This window comes from Mytilus edulis, chromosome 7 (genome assembly GCF_963676685.1).
Source record: "Mytilus edulis chromosome 7, xbMytEdul2.2, whole genome shotgun sequence".
NCBI lineage: Eukaryota > Metazoa > Mollusca > Bivalvia > Mytilida > Mytilidae > Mytilus > Mytilus edulis.
In genome coordinates this window covers 81096140-81111965 of record NC_092350.1, presented here as the reverse complement: position 1 = coordinate 81111965, position 15826 = coordinate 81096140, and positions in this window count along the sequence as shown.

Here is a 15826-nt window from a genome sequence, read left to right as displayed (position 1 = left end):
TATCACAATTTGAAAGATGAATCTTTCTTCTTTCTTTTGGTACCTCATTTATAATATATAAAGAAGGATTAAATGAATTACATCAGTTTAAAGTTGTCTGATTGGGAGTGAACAAATCTTTGTATTGTGCTACCTTAAGACGTTGAGAATATTTGCCTGTTAATAATAGATATATATTGTTATGCATTTTTTTTATGTGGTTTAACATCTAAGAATTGAAATAGTTATATTATATTTAAGAATTATGTCAACCACATTGTAACAATCACAAAAATCATCAATAAAAAAATTTACTTTGCTCTTCATGGGCCCTTGTCTAGGTGTTTACGTACTCGCAATTGGTCAAACGTTGTTTTTCAAAACTTCAACATGTTACTAACAAATTTACCTCGTTGTCCCCCCAAAAAATCGATTATATTTTCATGAAACAAGTTTAGAGACAATAATAATAATTTTTATTTGCAAAAATACACCCATATGGGTCAAGCAAACACAAATACAACATTTAATACAGACAGTGAAGAATTACAAATATAAACATAAAAAAAAAACATAGTTATAAATGGTAATTAATGTAGCCTTTGATGGACATGGACCTCATTTTCGCAATTCTAATGATTGCTTTATAAAGTCACCAATTTCTGTCAAAAGCTCAGATTTAGGAATTAAAAGTTGTTTTAGCTTTAAAAGTGGTTGATAATTTGTAAAATCAGGATTTAAATTATTAATCTTTAAAAATAAGCAATCTCTTAAAGTTGAGTTTAGTTTGCAGTATAGTAAAAAATGGTATTCATCATCAATTTTATTACAAAGTTTACATAACCTTTGATCTCTGGGTACATTTTTATATCTTCCCATTTCAACTTCTAGGTTATGGTCACTAACCCTTAATTTAGAAATTAATTGTCTGGTTTTAAAATTTGATTCTTTTAATAAATAATTTTCAATTTTTATCTCAGTTTTTATTTGACCATATAGAAATAATTTCGAACTGTCTGTTATAGAAGAAAGTTTATTCAAGACTTTTTTTGTATAAAATTCATGTGATACCTGTTTAAACTTCATCTTTAAGGAATATTTAATTTTATTGTATGGTTTATCACAAGTTTCAAAATCTTTAGCATTTAATCCAGTCTCTTTAAAAATATTTAGAGCAAATGTATACCAACTATGAAAACCATCATTATGCAGGGACTTATTTAATTCATAGGCTTCTTTTAACAGAGGATTAATATCATGGGTATGAAATCTACAGAAATATAGCATAACTTGTGGTTTAATAAATGAAGCCATAGAAAATCTGCCCAGTTCTGTTTTGGCTGAAATATTACATGCAGTTTTCCTAAGCCCTAGGACAGATTTACAGTATTTATTATGAATCATTTCATAGCAAAATTTATCTTCTAACGACAAAGTATCACAAACAGAACCATGTTGTTCTGAACGTTTCAAAGATTTAAACATGGATAAATAATCTTCCATAAACCATACCTCACTATTATATAATAAAACAGGTCTTATTAAGACATCAAAAAGTTTGCATGATAAATTAACAGGGATGGATTGAAAGTTAGAAAATCTACTTTTTAAAGCAAATAGGACCTTCAATCCCTTTTTTGATAGTTCTTGGATAGCATTTTTAAAATTACCCTTATAGTTAATAATGTTTCCTAAAAAATTGTATTCTTTAGTCTCATTTAATTGGATGTTTTTATAGCATACCACAGGGGTGGGAGAAAATTTATTCTGAAACGTCATAACTTTAGTTTTTTTAGTATTAACTGTTAATTGCCAGTCATAGCAGTACTTCTCTAGTTTATTTATTGCATTCTGCAGTCCTATATGTGAACTTGACATTATTACCAAATCGTCTGCAAAACTTAAGCTGGACAATTCAGATTTTTGAAGGACTAAAGGTTTACAAGTATTGTCAAAAATCTGATGTATATCATTAATAAAACAATTAAAAATAGTAGGGCTTAAACTATCCCCTTGCTTAACACCTCTTTCCAATATGAAGGATTTAGAAATTTTATTATCAATTTTAATAGAAGATTCTGTTAAGTTATACATATCACTAATTACCTCATAAAATTTTTTCCCTAGCCCATTTTTTATGAGTTTGTATCGTAACCCATTATGCCACAAAGTGTCAAATGCTCTGCGTAAATCAACAAAGCAGGCAAATATCTTTTCTTTCTTTTTATTTACATATTTTGAAATTAAAGATTTTAATATAAACAAACTATCTGCGGTTCTATGATTGACTCTAAATCCAAACTGTTGATTTGCAAAAATGTTTTCATAATGTAATGTTAGTCTATTATTTAATGCAGAGCTAAAGAGTTTTGCAATACAATTTTGGAGAGATATACCCCTATAATTATTAAGATCAGTACAGTCTCCAGATTTAAAAATTAATATTGTGTATGACTTTCTCCATTGAATCGGATATTTACCTGTTTCTAAAATTAAATTAAAAAGTTTAGTTATGGATTTACATGTAACATAACTGCTATATTTAATGACTTCATTTGCAATTCTATCTGGTCCTGCACTTTTCCCCATTTTTAATTTGTTTATACACTTTTTAACTTCTGTTATAGTGAAAGGTGCATCTGTCAATACATTTTCCTTTAAAATATTTTTATAATCTTTAACATATGCATCTATTTTATCCATAAAAGGTACATTTATATGTTCAGGTTTCCCCTGGGACTGAAAATGTTGACTTAAATTTCCCATATTAATAAGTTTACTTAAGTTTGAAGAACTACTATCATCATTTTTAAGTGAATTTAAATGCTGCCAGTACTGTTTTGGATCAGTTTCTTTCCAATTTAAAAGTTTATCATAAATATTTTTCTTAAATAGATATTTCTTCCTTTTTATCATCTTTTTAATATAATGAAGAATATCGTTCATATATTCACGCGTAGAGAGAGAGAGAGCAGCAAAGGAGTCTGGCATAGGAAATAATGAATGAAACTATATTTTCCCTCCCCCTCTTTGGCAAAACAAAAATTATTGAGAGAAAAAAAGAAAAGAAAGAGGACACTGACTTACTTCTGGACTATATTTCAGACTTTATTTTATTGTCACTTTCAAAGTGTACCCATCATTAAATTTCAATCTATTTAAACGTTTATTTATATTTTAATAATTTGTTTGGTTGCAATTAAATATTCATATAAGTCCTCGATTTTTTTTCTACTTTTTCACGATTTTTGGTTCTTGGTGTTTTTAAAGAATTTTGAGTTCTTGGTGTTTTTAAAAATGATTATAGTTTAATTGGTCCACATTGCTTTCTACTTTTTCACGATTTTTTTATTGGCTTATATTGTAAAGATTTTTGTATTAGCCACTAACGCTTCAATGTATGGCTTTTGTCGGTTAAGAGTGAAAACCTAATTCGATGAAATTTTGCTGGCATTGTTAATGAGATTTTCGGAGTTACCCATCTAGATATTTTATTCATAAGAGTTATCTTTCTTTATCTATACACAATAAATTTATTTGAAACAAACACCAACACGATAAAACAGAAGACTTCCTTAGACTCTAACTATAACAGTATATCATGCGTATGAGGACAAGGGACCAGTCACGAGTTTAAATCTTTTTTTGGGGAAAGGGGGGGGGGGATTGAACGAGAAAAACGATTTTTTTTAAGATAAAATAGAACAAACATAATGGGTTTCAAAAGTATTCGAAGATACCGTGGAAAATAAAAGAATGATAAATAAGAGATTTAGCGGTTTTATTGAATATTTATACATAATTTGCAATATCAATTACAGAAATGTACTGAACATACATTTTGCTATACAAAGGAGAAATAGGAAAAACCCATACTTCCTTTTGTACAGTATTGCGAAAATCAGTTCTTTCTTGGTGCATGAACAATTTACCACCGGACATTTAGCAACAACCATTCAGCCAATTTCAGCTCACCTTGCAAAAATGACAAGTGTAAACTATTACCAACACCAGGCGTCCGTCGCCGTTCGTCGTCCGTGTTCCATTATTGTTCTTAAAATCTTCTCCTCAGAAACTAATTGTCCAAATGGAACCAGAGTTAACCACAATGATCCTCAGGGTAACTATAGTTCTAAAAGTGTCTGCCTGCCCTGCCTCAGCCTGTCAATCAACCTGGTCCCCAAAGCTAAAAATAAAACACAGGGTTTATAATGCAAATATTGTCCATTATTTTAAGATAGAAAAATATGAGACGGAAATATTCCTCAAAATCCACATCTAAGGTCAACATAGCGTTTCTCTTTTCATATAACAAGTATTTTTAACATATTGTCATAAACCTATTTGAGGTCCGATATTGATGACATTTGTACTTCAAGTATAAGACATAAATATTTCATAATCATGAACAAGAATTAACAGGGCCTTTCTGAGCCGACTATATACGGTATGGTTTTTCCTCATGGTAGAAGGCCGTACGGTTGCCTATAATTGCTTACTTCCACTTTATTCAAAAGGATTTTAGTGGATGGTTATCTCATTGGGATTCATGACCCATCTTCTTCTATTTAATTTTCTATATACATGCATGAATATGTTGAACTTTTCAGTAAAACTTATAGCAGAATGTTCAAATGGTAAGTACTTTTGACTGCATGAACATACAATTTATTTAAATCAAATTGTCAGACAGTTCTTGACAGGAGTTTTGGCAATGAAAAGACGATTTTCGTTATTTTAGTGATTTTGGCTATTATCTTCAAAACTACAATACAAGTAGATAAAGAGAACAGTTGCTGCCAAAATAATCAAATAAATTAACATGGCCACCAGTTGACTCCTTATAAGAGTAAAGTGAATTGAATGAAAACTGACAGGAAAAATAATAAGCAGGACAAGATCTACAACTTATTAACATTTGACTCCTTGTAGGAGTTATTGTCTTTGAAAGACCCCCATTAACAAAAACCGACCAACGGGTGAGACCTATACGAAGGGCATAAACAAAGGGGGTATCTGCACGGAAGAACGCGAAATCAAATTGCAATTTCAAGATGAACGATCAATTAATTATTTTTTAGCACGTTGATCTTTTTACCGATTTCACAAAACACAATGAATAACAAACCTTTTTCACGGCTGCACGTAAAATAAAAATGGCTTTTGATCAGGTAATTATTTCGAATATTCTCAATAGGAAAACTGACAGGTGAGCAATATAGTCTCCTTGAAGCCTCTAGTATAATAGTTTTATCTAATAAGCCCCAGTCACACTGTCACGTTTCAAGAGCTACGCTTTACTACGTTTTGAAAGCGTAGCGAAACGGGAATATCATACGTAACGAAGCGTATCGAAACGTAGTGATCATTTGTTCAAAACTGGACCTGCCCCGTAGGTTTTGAAAATTCAACAACAAACGTACCGAAAATTGAAACGAAATAGAAACCTAGTAGAAACCTAGTAAATACGTATCAAAGCTTAGCGGAACGCAACAAAACGTGCTTACAACGTATTGAAACGTATCAATGCGTGGTGAACACGTGGGTCTGTAGCAAAACGTGATAAGAACGTACCACAACCAAAGTAAAATCTAGTTTTCAAAATAACGGGACATTTTTTGTTCAAAACGTAGTTGAAACGTAGAACTTTAAAACGTAGTAAAACTTGACAGTGTGACTTGGGCTTAACTCGTAAAATGCTGATTTGAATAGGAGGACCAATTTCACGGAAATTTGAAAATCTTCAGGGAACAAGGAAACTCGTTTTTAAAAAATGTTTACATAATTATATCTCTGCACAGATATTTTATCATTATTAAGGAAGAATTACATATCTATATGTATAAGGAAGCGATATATCTAATGAAAATATGTTGAAATTGATAAAACGACGAAAAAAATTTCTGAAAGGAAAGTGTGATAACATTTAAAATTTTCAAATAAAATTTCATAGATAGACAATAAAGGAGTAGGTCCGGTAAGGACCGATTTTGGCCTCAAATTTCAGGTTCATCTAACGAAAGTTTTTGGCCACTTTTTAAACACTTAAGTGTCTATTTCAATTGATTCTATTAGTTAATGTGAAAGATTTTAACTGATTTAGTCCTTAAAAACGCTCTGATTCAAGCGTAAATATCAAAAATGTATCAAATACGCCAAAATACGTCACTTTTTAGATGTTTTTTGTCAAAAATGAAAGTGGCCGCATCCGTGTTCATCCTCAACCTTTATATATGTTGTGTATTATCATTAAATACAACTTACATTTCAATATTATGAATGAAAACGAATGCGGCCACTTTCATTTTAGACGGAAACCGTCTAGAAATTAACCTAAATGTTACAATTTAGAAGATTTCAGTAATTTAGCACGACTTAATGATGCTATAATGCGATATGTGTGCACTGTATTGTCAAAAACAGCTCATATTTATGTAGCAGAAGCATTTTGCTTTCCAAAATATAGATAAAAGATTACATTTTCACAATTTTCTAAAACTGCTATATTTTGGGGCAAAAAAGGGGTCTTACTGAACCTACTCCTTTGTAAACGATAGCCAATTTTTTGAGATCGTATGATTTTGACTTGAAAGAGGGACCAGAAAAACAATAAGTTTTCTAATATTTTGTAAAAAACGCTTATTTCTTGACAACTTTCAATGTTGTTTAGTTTAATGTCAAAAAATTAAAAGATATCTTGGTATTCGTGTATATATATATTTTGTTTAATTTTGGGACCGGTTTTCAAAATGGTCCTCGTTAAGGCTCAAAGTTACCAAAATTTAAAACAAAAACTGAATATAAGGGGGGGGGGGGGGGTTCTTTGATATTCTGAATCAAACATACATTTAGATTTTTGATTTTGGGCTCAGTTATCAAGTTGGTCGAAATTGGGGTCCAGATTTAAACTTTGTCTGAATCTAACTGAGTATGTAGATTTTAGATTGTGGACCCTGTTATCAAATTCGTCCACATTATGGTCCAAAGGGTCGAAATTAAACTTTTTTTCCCTAAATCTATCTTTAAATATTGACGTTGTTAGCAGAATAATGCAGTCGTTACTTTGATACTAGCAGGGAAATATGTTTGCATTGCTTTATCGTTGAATTTGCTGTATTTGGGGGGGGGGGGGGGGGGGAAGGGTCCTGATCCCGAAATCCCGGGCTTAAAAACCCGCGGTCCCGAATTTAAATATATTATATCCTGTCATCCCAAAATTCTAAAAAAGAATTCCCGGATCCCGAAAGGGTCTATTACGGGCTTAAAAACACCCGATCCCTGAGTCCCGATAAAGGTCCTATCCCTCCTCTGTATTGATATTAAGAAAACTTTTTTTAATTAAAGGAATTGTCCCCCTTTGTGCATAGCTGAATTCCTGCATGATTTTGGACGTATTAGATTTTCGATATTATCTTAGGTCTCGATTATTACAGAAACGACATTAATTTTCAAATTAAGCATCGGGTGCATTAAATTAGGTATCGTCAACGTTTTTGATATTCTTTTCAGTACGATCAGTTATTAAAAAGGCCATTGGCCGATAGAGGACGCAGCATAATTCCTCACAACGGTTTTATTTTTTTATATCTCTTTGTATTTTCATGTACACTTCTAATTCTATAGCTTTTAAGTTTTCAAACGTTTAAAAATGTGTGAATATATCCCATTAATGTTGGAAAAAGCTTCAATTTGTATCCACACAGGTGGACATACTAAATGTTGTATATTTCTCACGGAGAGGTGTTTTATTCAGTTTTAAGTATACACATTACAATAGCGTATACATTTCATGAAATTAAAGAAAAGCATAAATTTGAATAAGTAGTGATAGGAATCGTTTTTCAGAAATTCAGGAGAAGAAATAAAATAGAATAAGTATGAATTGTCACACGGATTTATTTCAAATTTAAACTTTATTTAACTTTTAATGTCCTCGGGGTCGCAAAGCTTAATGAGGGAACGCCTAGTTTTTCATTAGCAAAAATGACCGTGCAAAGAAGTGCAATTGTTCACAATATTTTAGGGGTTTAAAATCTTCTAAAACCAGCTATTTACACATCATTATAATTGTAAAGCTGGACATTGATAAAAAGCTAAAAGAAATTAATAACATATTGGTTTCAAAGGTTATAAATTGAGAGAAATTCAATACAAACTTTTACGTGGCTAATTTGTGTGTCTTTTTTCAGTCCGTATACCAATTACGGTCCGGAACATGTCAAACTAAATATAGGTTGTCCGCATGAATTTGATTAAAAACCGCAAATCTTGAAGTGATGTGGAAGACCTATTGTTATTCTTTTTCCCTAAGTAGGTATTCATTTTTAACTGTGTATTGGATTTTGCTAATTTGCATACTATATATACAAGATAAATAGTCCGAACGTGTTCTAGCAGGTGCAAAGATTTTAGGTTGTGAGAGCAAATGTCTGAATATTAATGACCTCTGATTTGAGAGTGTTGTCCCCATTGAAAAAAATAATCTTGCCCAAGTACGAATGTTGTTGATTAATTTGCCGCAAAAAAATAAAAATCATGGAATTATAGTTGTTTAAATGAGGCCTCAGGCTGGTCTAGGGGTCAAAAGGGTTGCTATAACTGATTTGACTTAAACAAAATAATCGGTTGTTCAATTAAGGCCTGTTCGAGTAAACGAAAAGAGCAAGAGGATTGCTATAACTGATTTGTCTGAAACATGAATAATTGTTATATTTCACTTCATTCTTGATAAGGCGAGGCATTGGCGAGAGCTTGAATTGAATTAGTCCATTTCAATTCCATGATACCGTATTAAAAATAGCTTTAAATCGGGAGCACACTTTATAACCTTAAGAAGCGTTTTTTTTAACGAGAATTGCTTTTGGGAATACTGTATTTTTTTAGATTTCATATACGCAAAACGTTTGTGCACACTTTTTGAATCAGCATTACAAATAAGTATTTGAAAGAAGATACAACTTACGCCTGAAGTTCTAAACTTAAAAACTCGTATCTGCTCACAACCATATGTTTTGTCTTGTCTGTAACAGTTGTTTTTCTGTCGAGCCATAGCGAGACCCAACGACCCTTGATACCGTCGTCGGCATCCTCAACATTTATGTTCAGTCTGCGAATAAAGTTTCGTTAAGACATCAATAATTTTGTCAAATTTTCGAAATTTGGATAGAAGTTTGTTTGTGCCCAAACGACAATAGAATAAAATTTTGAAACGGTTTATTTTTATTATTACTTGTAGCTGGACACTTGTTTTTATAGTACTCAAGTGGATAAAGTGTGTTACACATCAATAAAAAAACTATGTCAAATCTTTTAATTCATAAAACTTTGGTAAAATGTTTTTTTTATGATTAAGAGCTAATGTACGATGCAAACTTTTGTATAGATTTTTCATTCATTACCAGTATTTTTCTGATCGATTGATCATACATTAAACTATTTTTACAGATAAAATATATACAAATATTTTTTTTAATTATATTGTAGTGTCACATTATATTATAGTAATCTTTATTGCAAAATTACACCCATAAGGGTCAAGCAATACAATCAAACAATAATTTTATACAATACAATGCAATACAATGAAATACAATCTAATACAATCTAGTACAATGCAATACAGTGAAATTCAATATAATACAATACAATATATAGAATAATAGAACATTAAGATTATAGTGTATACAGACAGTAGAGTTTAAGTATTATTCACATGATAAATTTGTAAACCTTCAATCATAGATTGCTATAAACTTTGGACGGATGCTAATCTTCAAGATCAAGTAATAGCATCCATTGGAAAAGTTTGATTTTGTTTTTAATTTCTACATTTTACTAATAACATGAACTAACTTTATACATTACACCGACAGCTGCATTTGCAAGCGAGACACAGGGACCTTAATTTTTACTGATTGTATTTTTTAAAATAATTTTCGCCTGTTTTTGGTTCTAATTTTACTATAATAAAAATAAATCGCATTTCTTCATCGTCCAATTATTATAACTTAATGTCAGTTTGCTCTGAATATTTAATAAAAAAAATAAAGAAAATTAAATGTAATTTAAATGTTGACACATTTAATTTTCCCTAATTTTCTTTTTCTTTTCTTTATTTCCCATATCTTGTATTAAGTTGAGTAATTTTAGAAATGTATGTATGAAACTAATAAAAGAACGACTTCTTAATGATAAATTTGTCCATTCAAGGTATGAATATAAATATTAAAAGTAAACAAATATTTGTAAAGTCAAATTGTTTCATTTCTTACAACATCTTAATATATAATAGAGTCAATATAGTATCGATACTCTTCAAGTTAGATCGAATTCCAGAGAGTCATTTATACAAAATCCCGTCACTTCATTTAAGATCTCGTTCCTAGTAATTAACTTATTGATCTTTTATCTTCGACACTTATTGAAATCAACATATGGCAAATATGGTTTGATTTCTTAAAACGGCAAAATGTCCCCAGAAATAGATGAAATGTCTCCGAACGGCGTTTGGTGACAGGTGACAAATGCAGTATCCATATTTGATTCCAATCGCGGTTTATTTGATGTGCGCGTATGCTTTACCCTAAGCAGGTGACCGAATACTCGGCAGGTGCAATTTCCCGCGGAAAATAAAAAAAAAGACAAATTTTTGATTCATTGGAGCATAATACAATCGATAAAATATGGATTTAATAAGGTTTGATGGCAGTATTAAAACGAAAAGTTTTATGTTTTAGACGGTTGGTCCTGTAAAATTATATAGCTTTCGATCTACAGATTTCTGTCCATTAAAAGAGTAATTTATTCCATTTTATTTTGGTTTTTTTTTATGAATTCGAGGTAACAACTACTTGTTTAATTGTTCACAATATTATAGAAATAATGAAAAGATGGCATTTATTAGGAGTTTATTGTCGGGTCCGTTTCTGTAGTGTACAAATGATAGCGACCTTTCATTTTAATTTCATTTTTATAACATTCCCACTAAAACATATGAAAATTGTATTTTTGAAAAATGTAGATGATGGTCATTTATGTAAATTTAATTTCTTTCTATAAAATAAAATTAAAGAATTTCATTTTGAATTTGACTAAATTTATATGCTCTTCAAGTCCATTTCAGCTTAATATATCTTTTTGTCATTTTATTTGTTATAGAGTATATATGCAGAATGGGACGAAAATAAGATCAGCAACGCTTCAGTCCCTATCACTTAGGGACATTTGTGTATTTCGCATTATTTTAAAAGCTTATATTGTCATGTTCATCAATTTTGTTTTACTGTCAGCCATGTCCATCACTGGGGGTAAAGGATTATTGCAAAAGAAAACGCGTTTTATTGCTGTATTGTTATCCATATATTGTATCCATGAGGTGGCCAATAATGAGTATATATAAAAGCGTAAAACGCATAAGTTCAAGAAAACAAATTGCTTTAAAGTAAGCAACAGTGTAACTTGATAATGGGGGGGGGGGGGGGGGGCGTGTTCTTTCTCACAGTTAGAAATATATTTTTCTTAGTTTTTCGACGCTATATCAATCTTCCCCCCTCAAAATTCAACACTACAAGGTGTAGGTTATATCTGAATTTAGAATATGCTTTTTTGACATCTGCTTTACCACAATATTTTTTTCATCAAATTTGGAAAAAGACATAACCCCCTCCCACCTTGAGGTTAAATGGTCGTTTCGTTAGAAATTGCCAGTTTTAATGTTTTCGACTATGAAGATATATAAACTCCCGCTTACCCGAGGTCATATCCATAATGTTTAAAGCAAGCGCACTTCATGACGAATTTCGTGAGGGTGATAAAGATTACCAGGACTTCTGTCCGGCATTTAGATTATAGCCGGTCAGTGTTTTTGTTAGATGTATATCTGCTTTGTATCGATATGATGAGTTAATCCCTTTTCAACTATACTTTTTTATAGTTTGTTCTTATGGTGTAATGTCTGCTTCGCTGTCTTTGCAAGCTATATAATGAGAGGGTTGCTGCCTTCAAATTCGTTTAAACCCGCCCCATTCTATATATGCCTGTCTCAATGCTGGAGCTTGCAATTAAGTGGTTGATGTATATCATATATTTCCATGGCAGTGGCTCGTCCGGCTAGCCGGACAAATAGTCAAAAATGGCTATTCAACCGGCAAGCCGGACAAATAGCATTTTTACGGTTTTTCGCTATTTATCCGGCCAAAAATATGATGATGAATATATTACATCGTGTTTTGAAGGTTAATTTCAAATAAAGCACGAGTTGTTATAAAATATATTGTCTAACATCGTTTTATGAAAAAGAACTCATTCTAATAAAAAGAACTATACATTTGATTCAGATTTTTTTAATTCTAATATTCTAAGGGAATTTGGGTATTGGGAGGTGGGGGGGGGGGGACAAAAACGATTCTCTCTTTTGTTGTTCTGCCTATGAATTTCGTGTAAGTTAAATAGTCGGGCCAATCATTATATTCATCTATGATTCCAAAAGATCCTGAATTTATTGTTTCAGTGAAGTTTGGTTAAAGTAAGCCATTAAAGGTCCTCATATGATTATGCACGATTCTTCATTTATTCGGCGATTTTTTATTCATAGGAAATTAGAGAAAAGGGCAGGCACATGAAACCTGTCCCCAAAAGTAAGATTGTGTTTTCGATAAGATTTTTTTAGAAAAAAATGTATATTAGATACACCAGAAAAAGGGGGGACATCCCAACACTGCATGGTGTCTTATTCCCAGTACAGACATATCAGTATGTTCATAGATCTCTGTTGTAGTATAACTTGAGAATAATGCATCCAAGAAAGTTTGATATAGTATTTTTTCCGAATGCGTTTGGCCTCCATAAGGTAAATGGGGGGGGGGGGGGGGGGGGATCATCAATTTCACTTTGATTTCAGGCTTGTTCCTCACCCGGACTAATAGACACTCCCTTTTCCCGTATTTTAATCCACTACTAGTTTCTGTTTTACATATATCAAGCCGCTAGTTTTCTCGTTTGAATTGTTTTACACTTGTCATTTCGAGGTCTCTTAATTCAAGTACTAGTATTTTTCTCTAAATTGTTACCAATGATTCCGAAAAACTTGTACATAATTTATCCTTTTATACGCTTCAGCTGGACTCAATTTTTTTTTTTGTCATTTGTTTGTATCTTAACGAATTAACGAATTAACGCATTTTTCATTTTTTTCTTATTAAACTCGATCCTTTCATTGTTACACGAGAATCATCTCTTCATTTTCGGAATATACACAAAATACCACAACTAAAGAGAATTAAGTATTTAACACAAAACAAGTGTATTGCAAAACTTCTCCTAGAATTATGATTTTTGAATGGATTATTTTTTTACGTCTAGTGGTAAATTTCACATGCCATGCAGTAAGGACAAAAACATGATTATGTATATAAATTATGAACCCTTTTTTTTTTTTATACCAAACGACACACTGAACCGGATTTTTAACGTGTGCTCACAGGGTATTAAACTGTCCACAGGAAGAAATGTTAATCTAACTTCCCAGGGGCTTATCCACCCATTTAAAAAAGGGGTATCCAAACCCATGAAAAAAGGGGGGTCCAAACACATGTTCCCATTAAAATGCATTGATCGTCCAAAAAAAGGGGAGTTCCAACCTCTATCATTTTTTTTCGGAAACCCCCTGGATCCGCCACTGCTTCCAGCCGACTAGGCTTTATAAAAATAAGAAGATGTGGTTTGATTGCTCATGAGACAGCTCTCTTCACCAGACCAAATGACACAGAAGTTAAAACAGCTATAGGTCACTTTACGGCCTTCAACAATTAACAAAACCCAAACCGCAAAATAATCGGCTATAATCATGCATAATTGCTGTGTATTCAGTGAGATTGAAAATAATTTGGGTCTAACAATCACCACAACTGATTGTTTTGATTTAAATGTCGTCAGATAAGAGGCTCCCACAGGGTAGCCCCCCTTAGGTCGCAAGGTCGCTTATAAATTCGTCGAGAGGTCGTTTTTAAGGAAAATGTACAGGTCGCAGGTCGTTTTTCCTAACACAGAGGACGGAAGTTGGTCGGAGGCCGTTTTTTCCCAATTTTACAGGTCGCAGGTCGTTTTTAGAAGGCCCTCAGGTCGGAAGTCGCCTCTAAAAAGCCCAGAGGTCGCAGGTCGTTTTTGACCCTGCGGGAGCCTCAGATAACGAAACTCTCTTGATACTTTCCACCGTTAGTTAAGTCTCGGTCTCTTTTCTGACATGAATTTATAATTAACCTAAGTAATTAACCTAGTCGCGGAAACGATGTGTATAAGTCATTTAATCAATCAACAAGATTATCGATCAAATGTTACCATCAATCAATCAATCAGGCGGTCAGTAAACCTCACCAACCCGGCAATCAATCCCCGCGTCAGTCAATTAACCAAACAATCTATCAACTTTTCTGTCACTCTACCAAATTTAATATGCATTTCCGCCTTTCCACATGCGCCCTTTCATATTAACTGTCGGGTGCACTGTATAAAGTTTCATTGCAGTCAATTAAAGAAACTGTACAATCAGAAGTGTATACCAGACATATTTTTCTTTGGGGGATTAATTAATACTTGGCCGAATATCTAAGATGATTTAAAAAATTCATGATTCTTCTTTTCCACTGAGTTAAATTTCATCGCATTTTTACTGCTATAAAGTTCCTCGATATTTAAATTTAAGTTTCATGTTTTTATTTATTCGGGTCAAACATAAAATTGAACATTCAAAATTCAATCCATTATAATTTTCGAATAATTTGATAATTTCATGTAACGGTTCAGGATTAAAGTAAAATTTAAATTTGATATAACTATACATTTCAAAGTATTAATCTATTATTTACTTTTATTCGTTAACTGCATGGATTGAACGCCATTAGTCTTTACTAGTAATAAAGCATTAAAAACATATTACTTTTTATAAAATATTTCAAAAAGAAATTTACCGACAAATTCCCATGGTGTTATTGTGGGAAAATATTGAATAAGCGATATAATTTTGATTTCTAAACATGTTAGGGGCGTAACAGTGTAATCGGTAAAAAAAATGAAAACAAGCATCCTTCGCATATATATAAACCATACCGATGGAATTCAGAATTCAATGTGAAAGGTCAAAAATATGGTGTAAGGTTTATATAGAGTTTGGTATACGTATGGCATCAACTCCTATCAATAAAGCACCGACGATGCGTTTTTCGGCGAGATGAAAAACTTTGATTGCTTCGATGGAAACCAAGGGCTGGTGCTTATTTATTTTTTTCTTGAAATGCACTTTAAAACAAACCACATAAAGTAAAACTTTATATTAAAATATATACATATAAAATTTTAATACCTGCATACTTTTGGAACATGCAATATGTTCACCTAAAATAAATACCGACCGCAAGCCCCCCCTTTTTTTCTATTTATGAAGTACTGGAACGTATTTCAGTATGAATTTGACCGTAAACCTAACGGTAACGCAGACGGCATTCGTTCAAAATATTGCTGTAAATGATTTAGGTCATTTTTCATTATCTTTTCAATAGGGTTGTCGTTTAGCGATTTGTTAGATTACCACACGATTAAATCTTTTCAACATTTGTTAAAAAGTTGAAAGAGGCTCACTGAGACAACGCGACGGATGTTTATAGCTGGGATGAACGTGAAAACTATGTAGCCACGCGCGCAGGTGAGGACATGAAGAAAAAACATCAAAGAGAAATTCCCGCACTCGCGAGGAAATATTCAGTTCTTTATTGAAACTCTCATGTATATTAATTTATTTTCGTCTTTATGGATGCATTCATCTCATTTGAATAATAGTAGGGTTAAAGGGTAATTT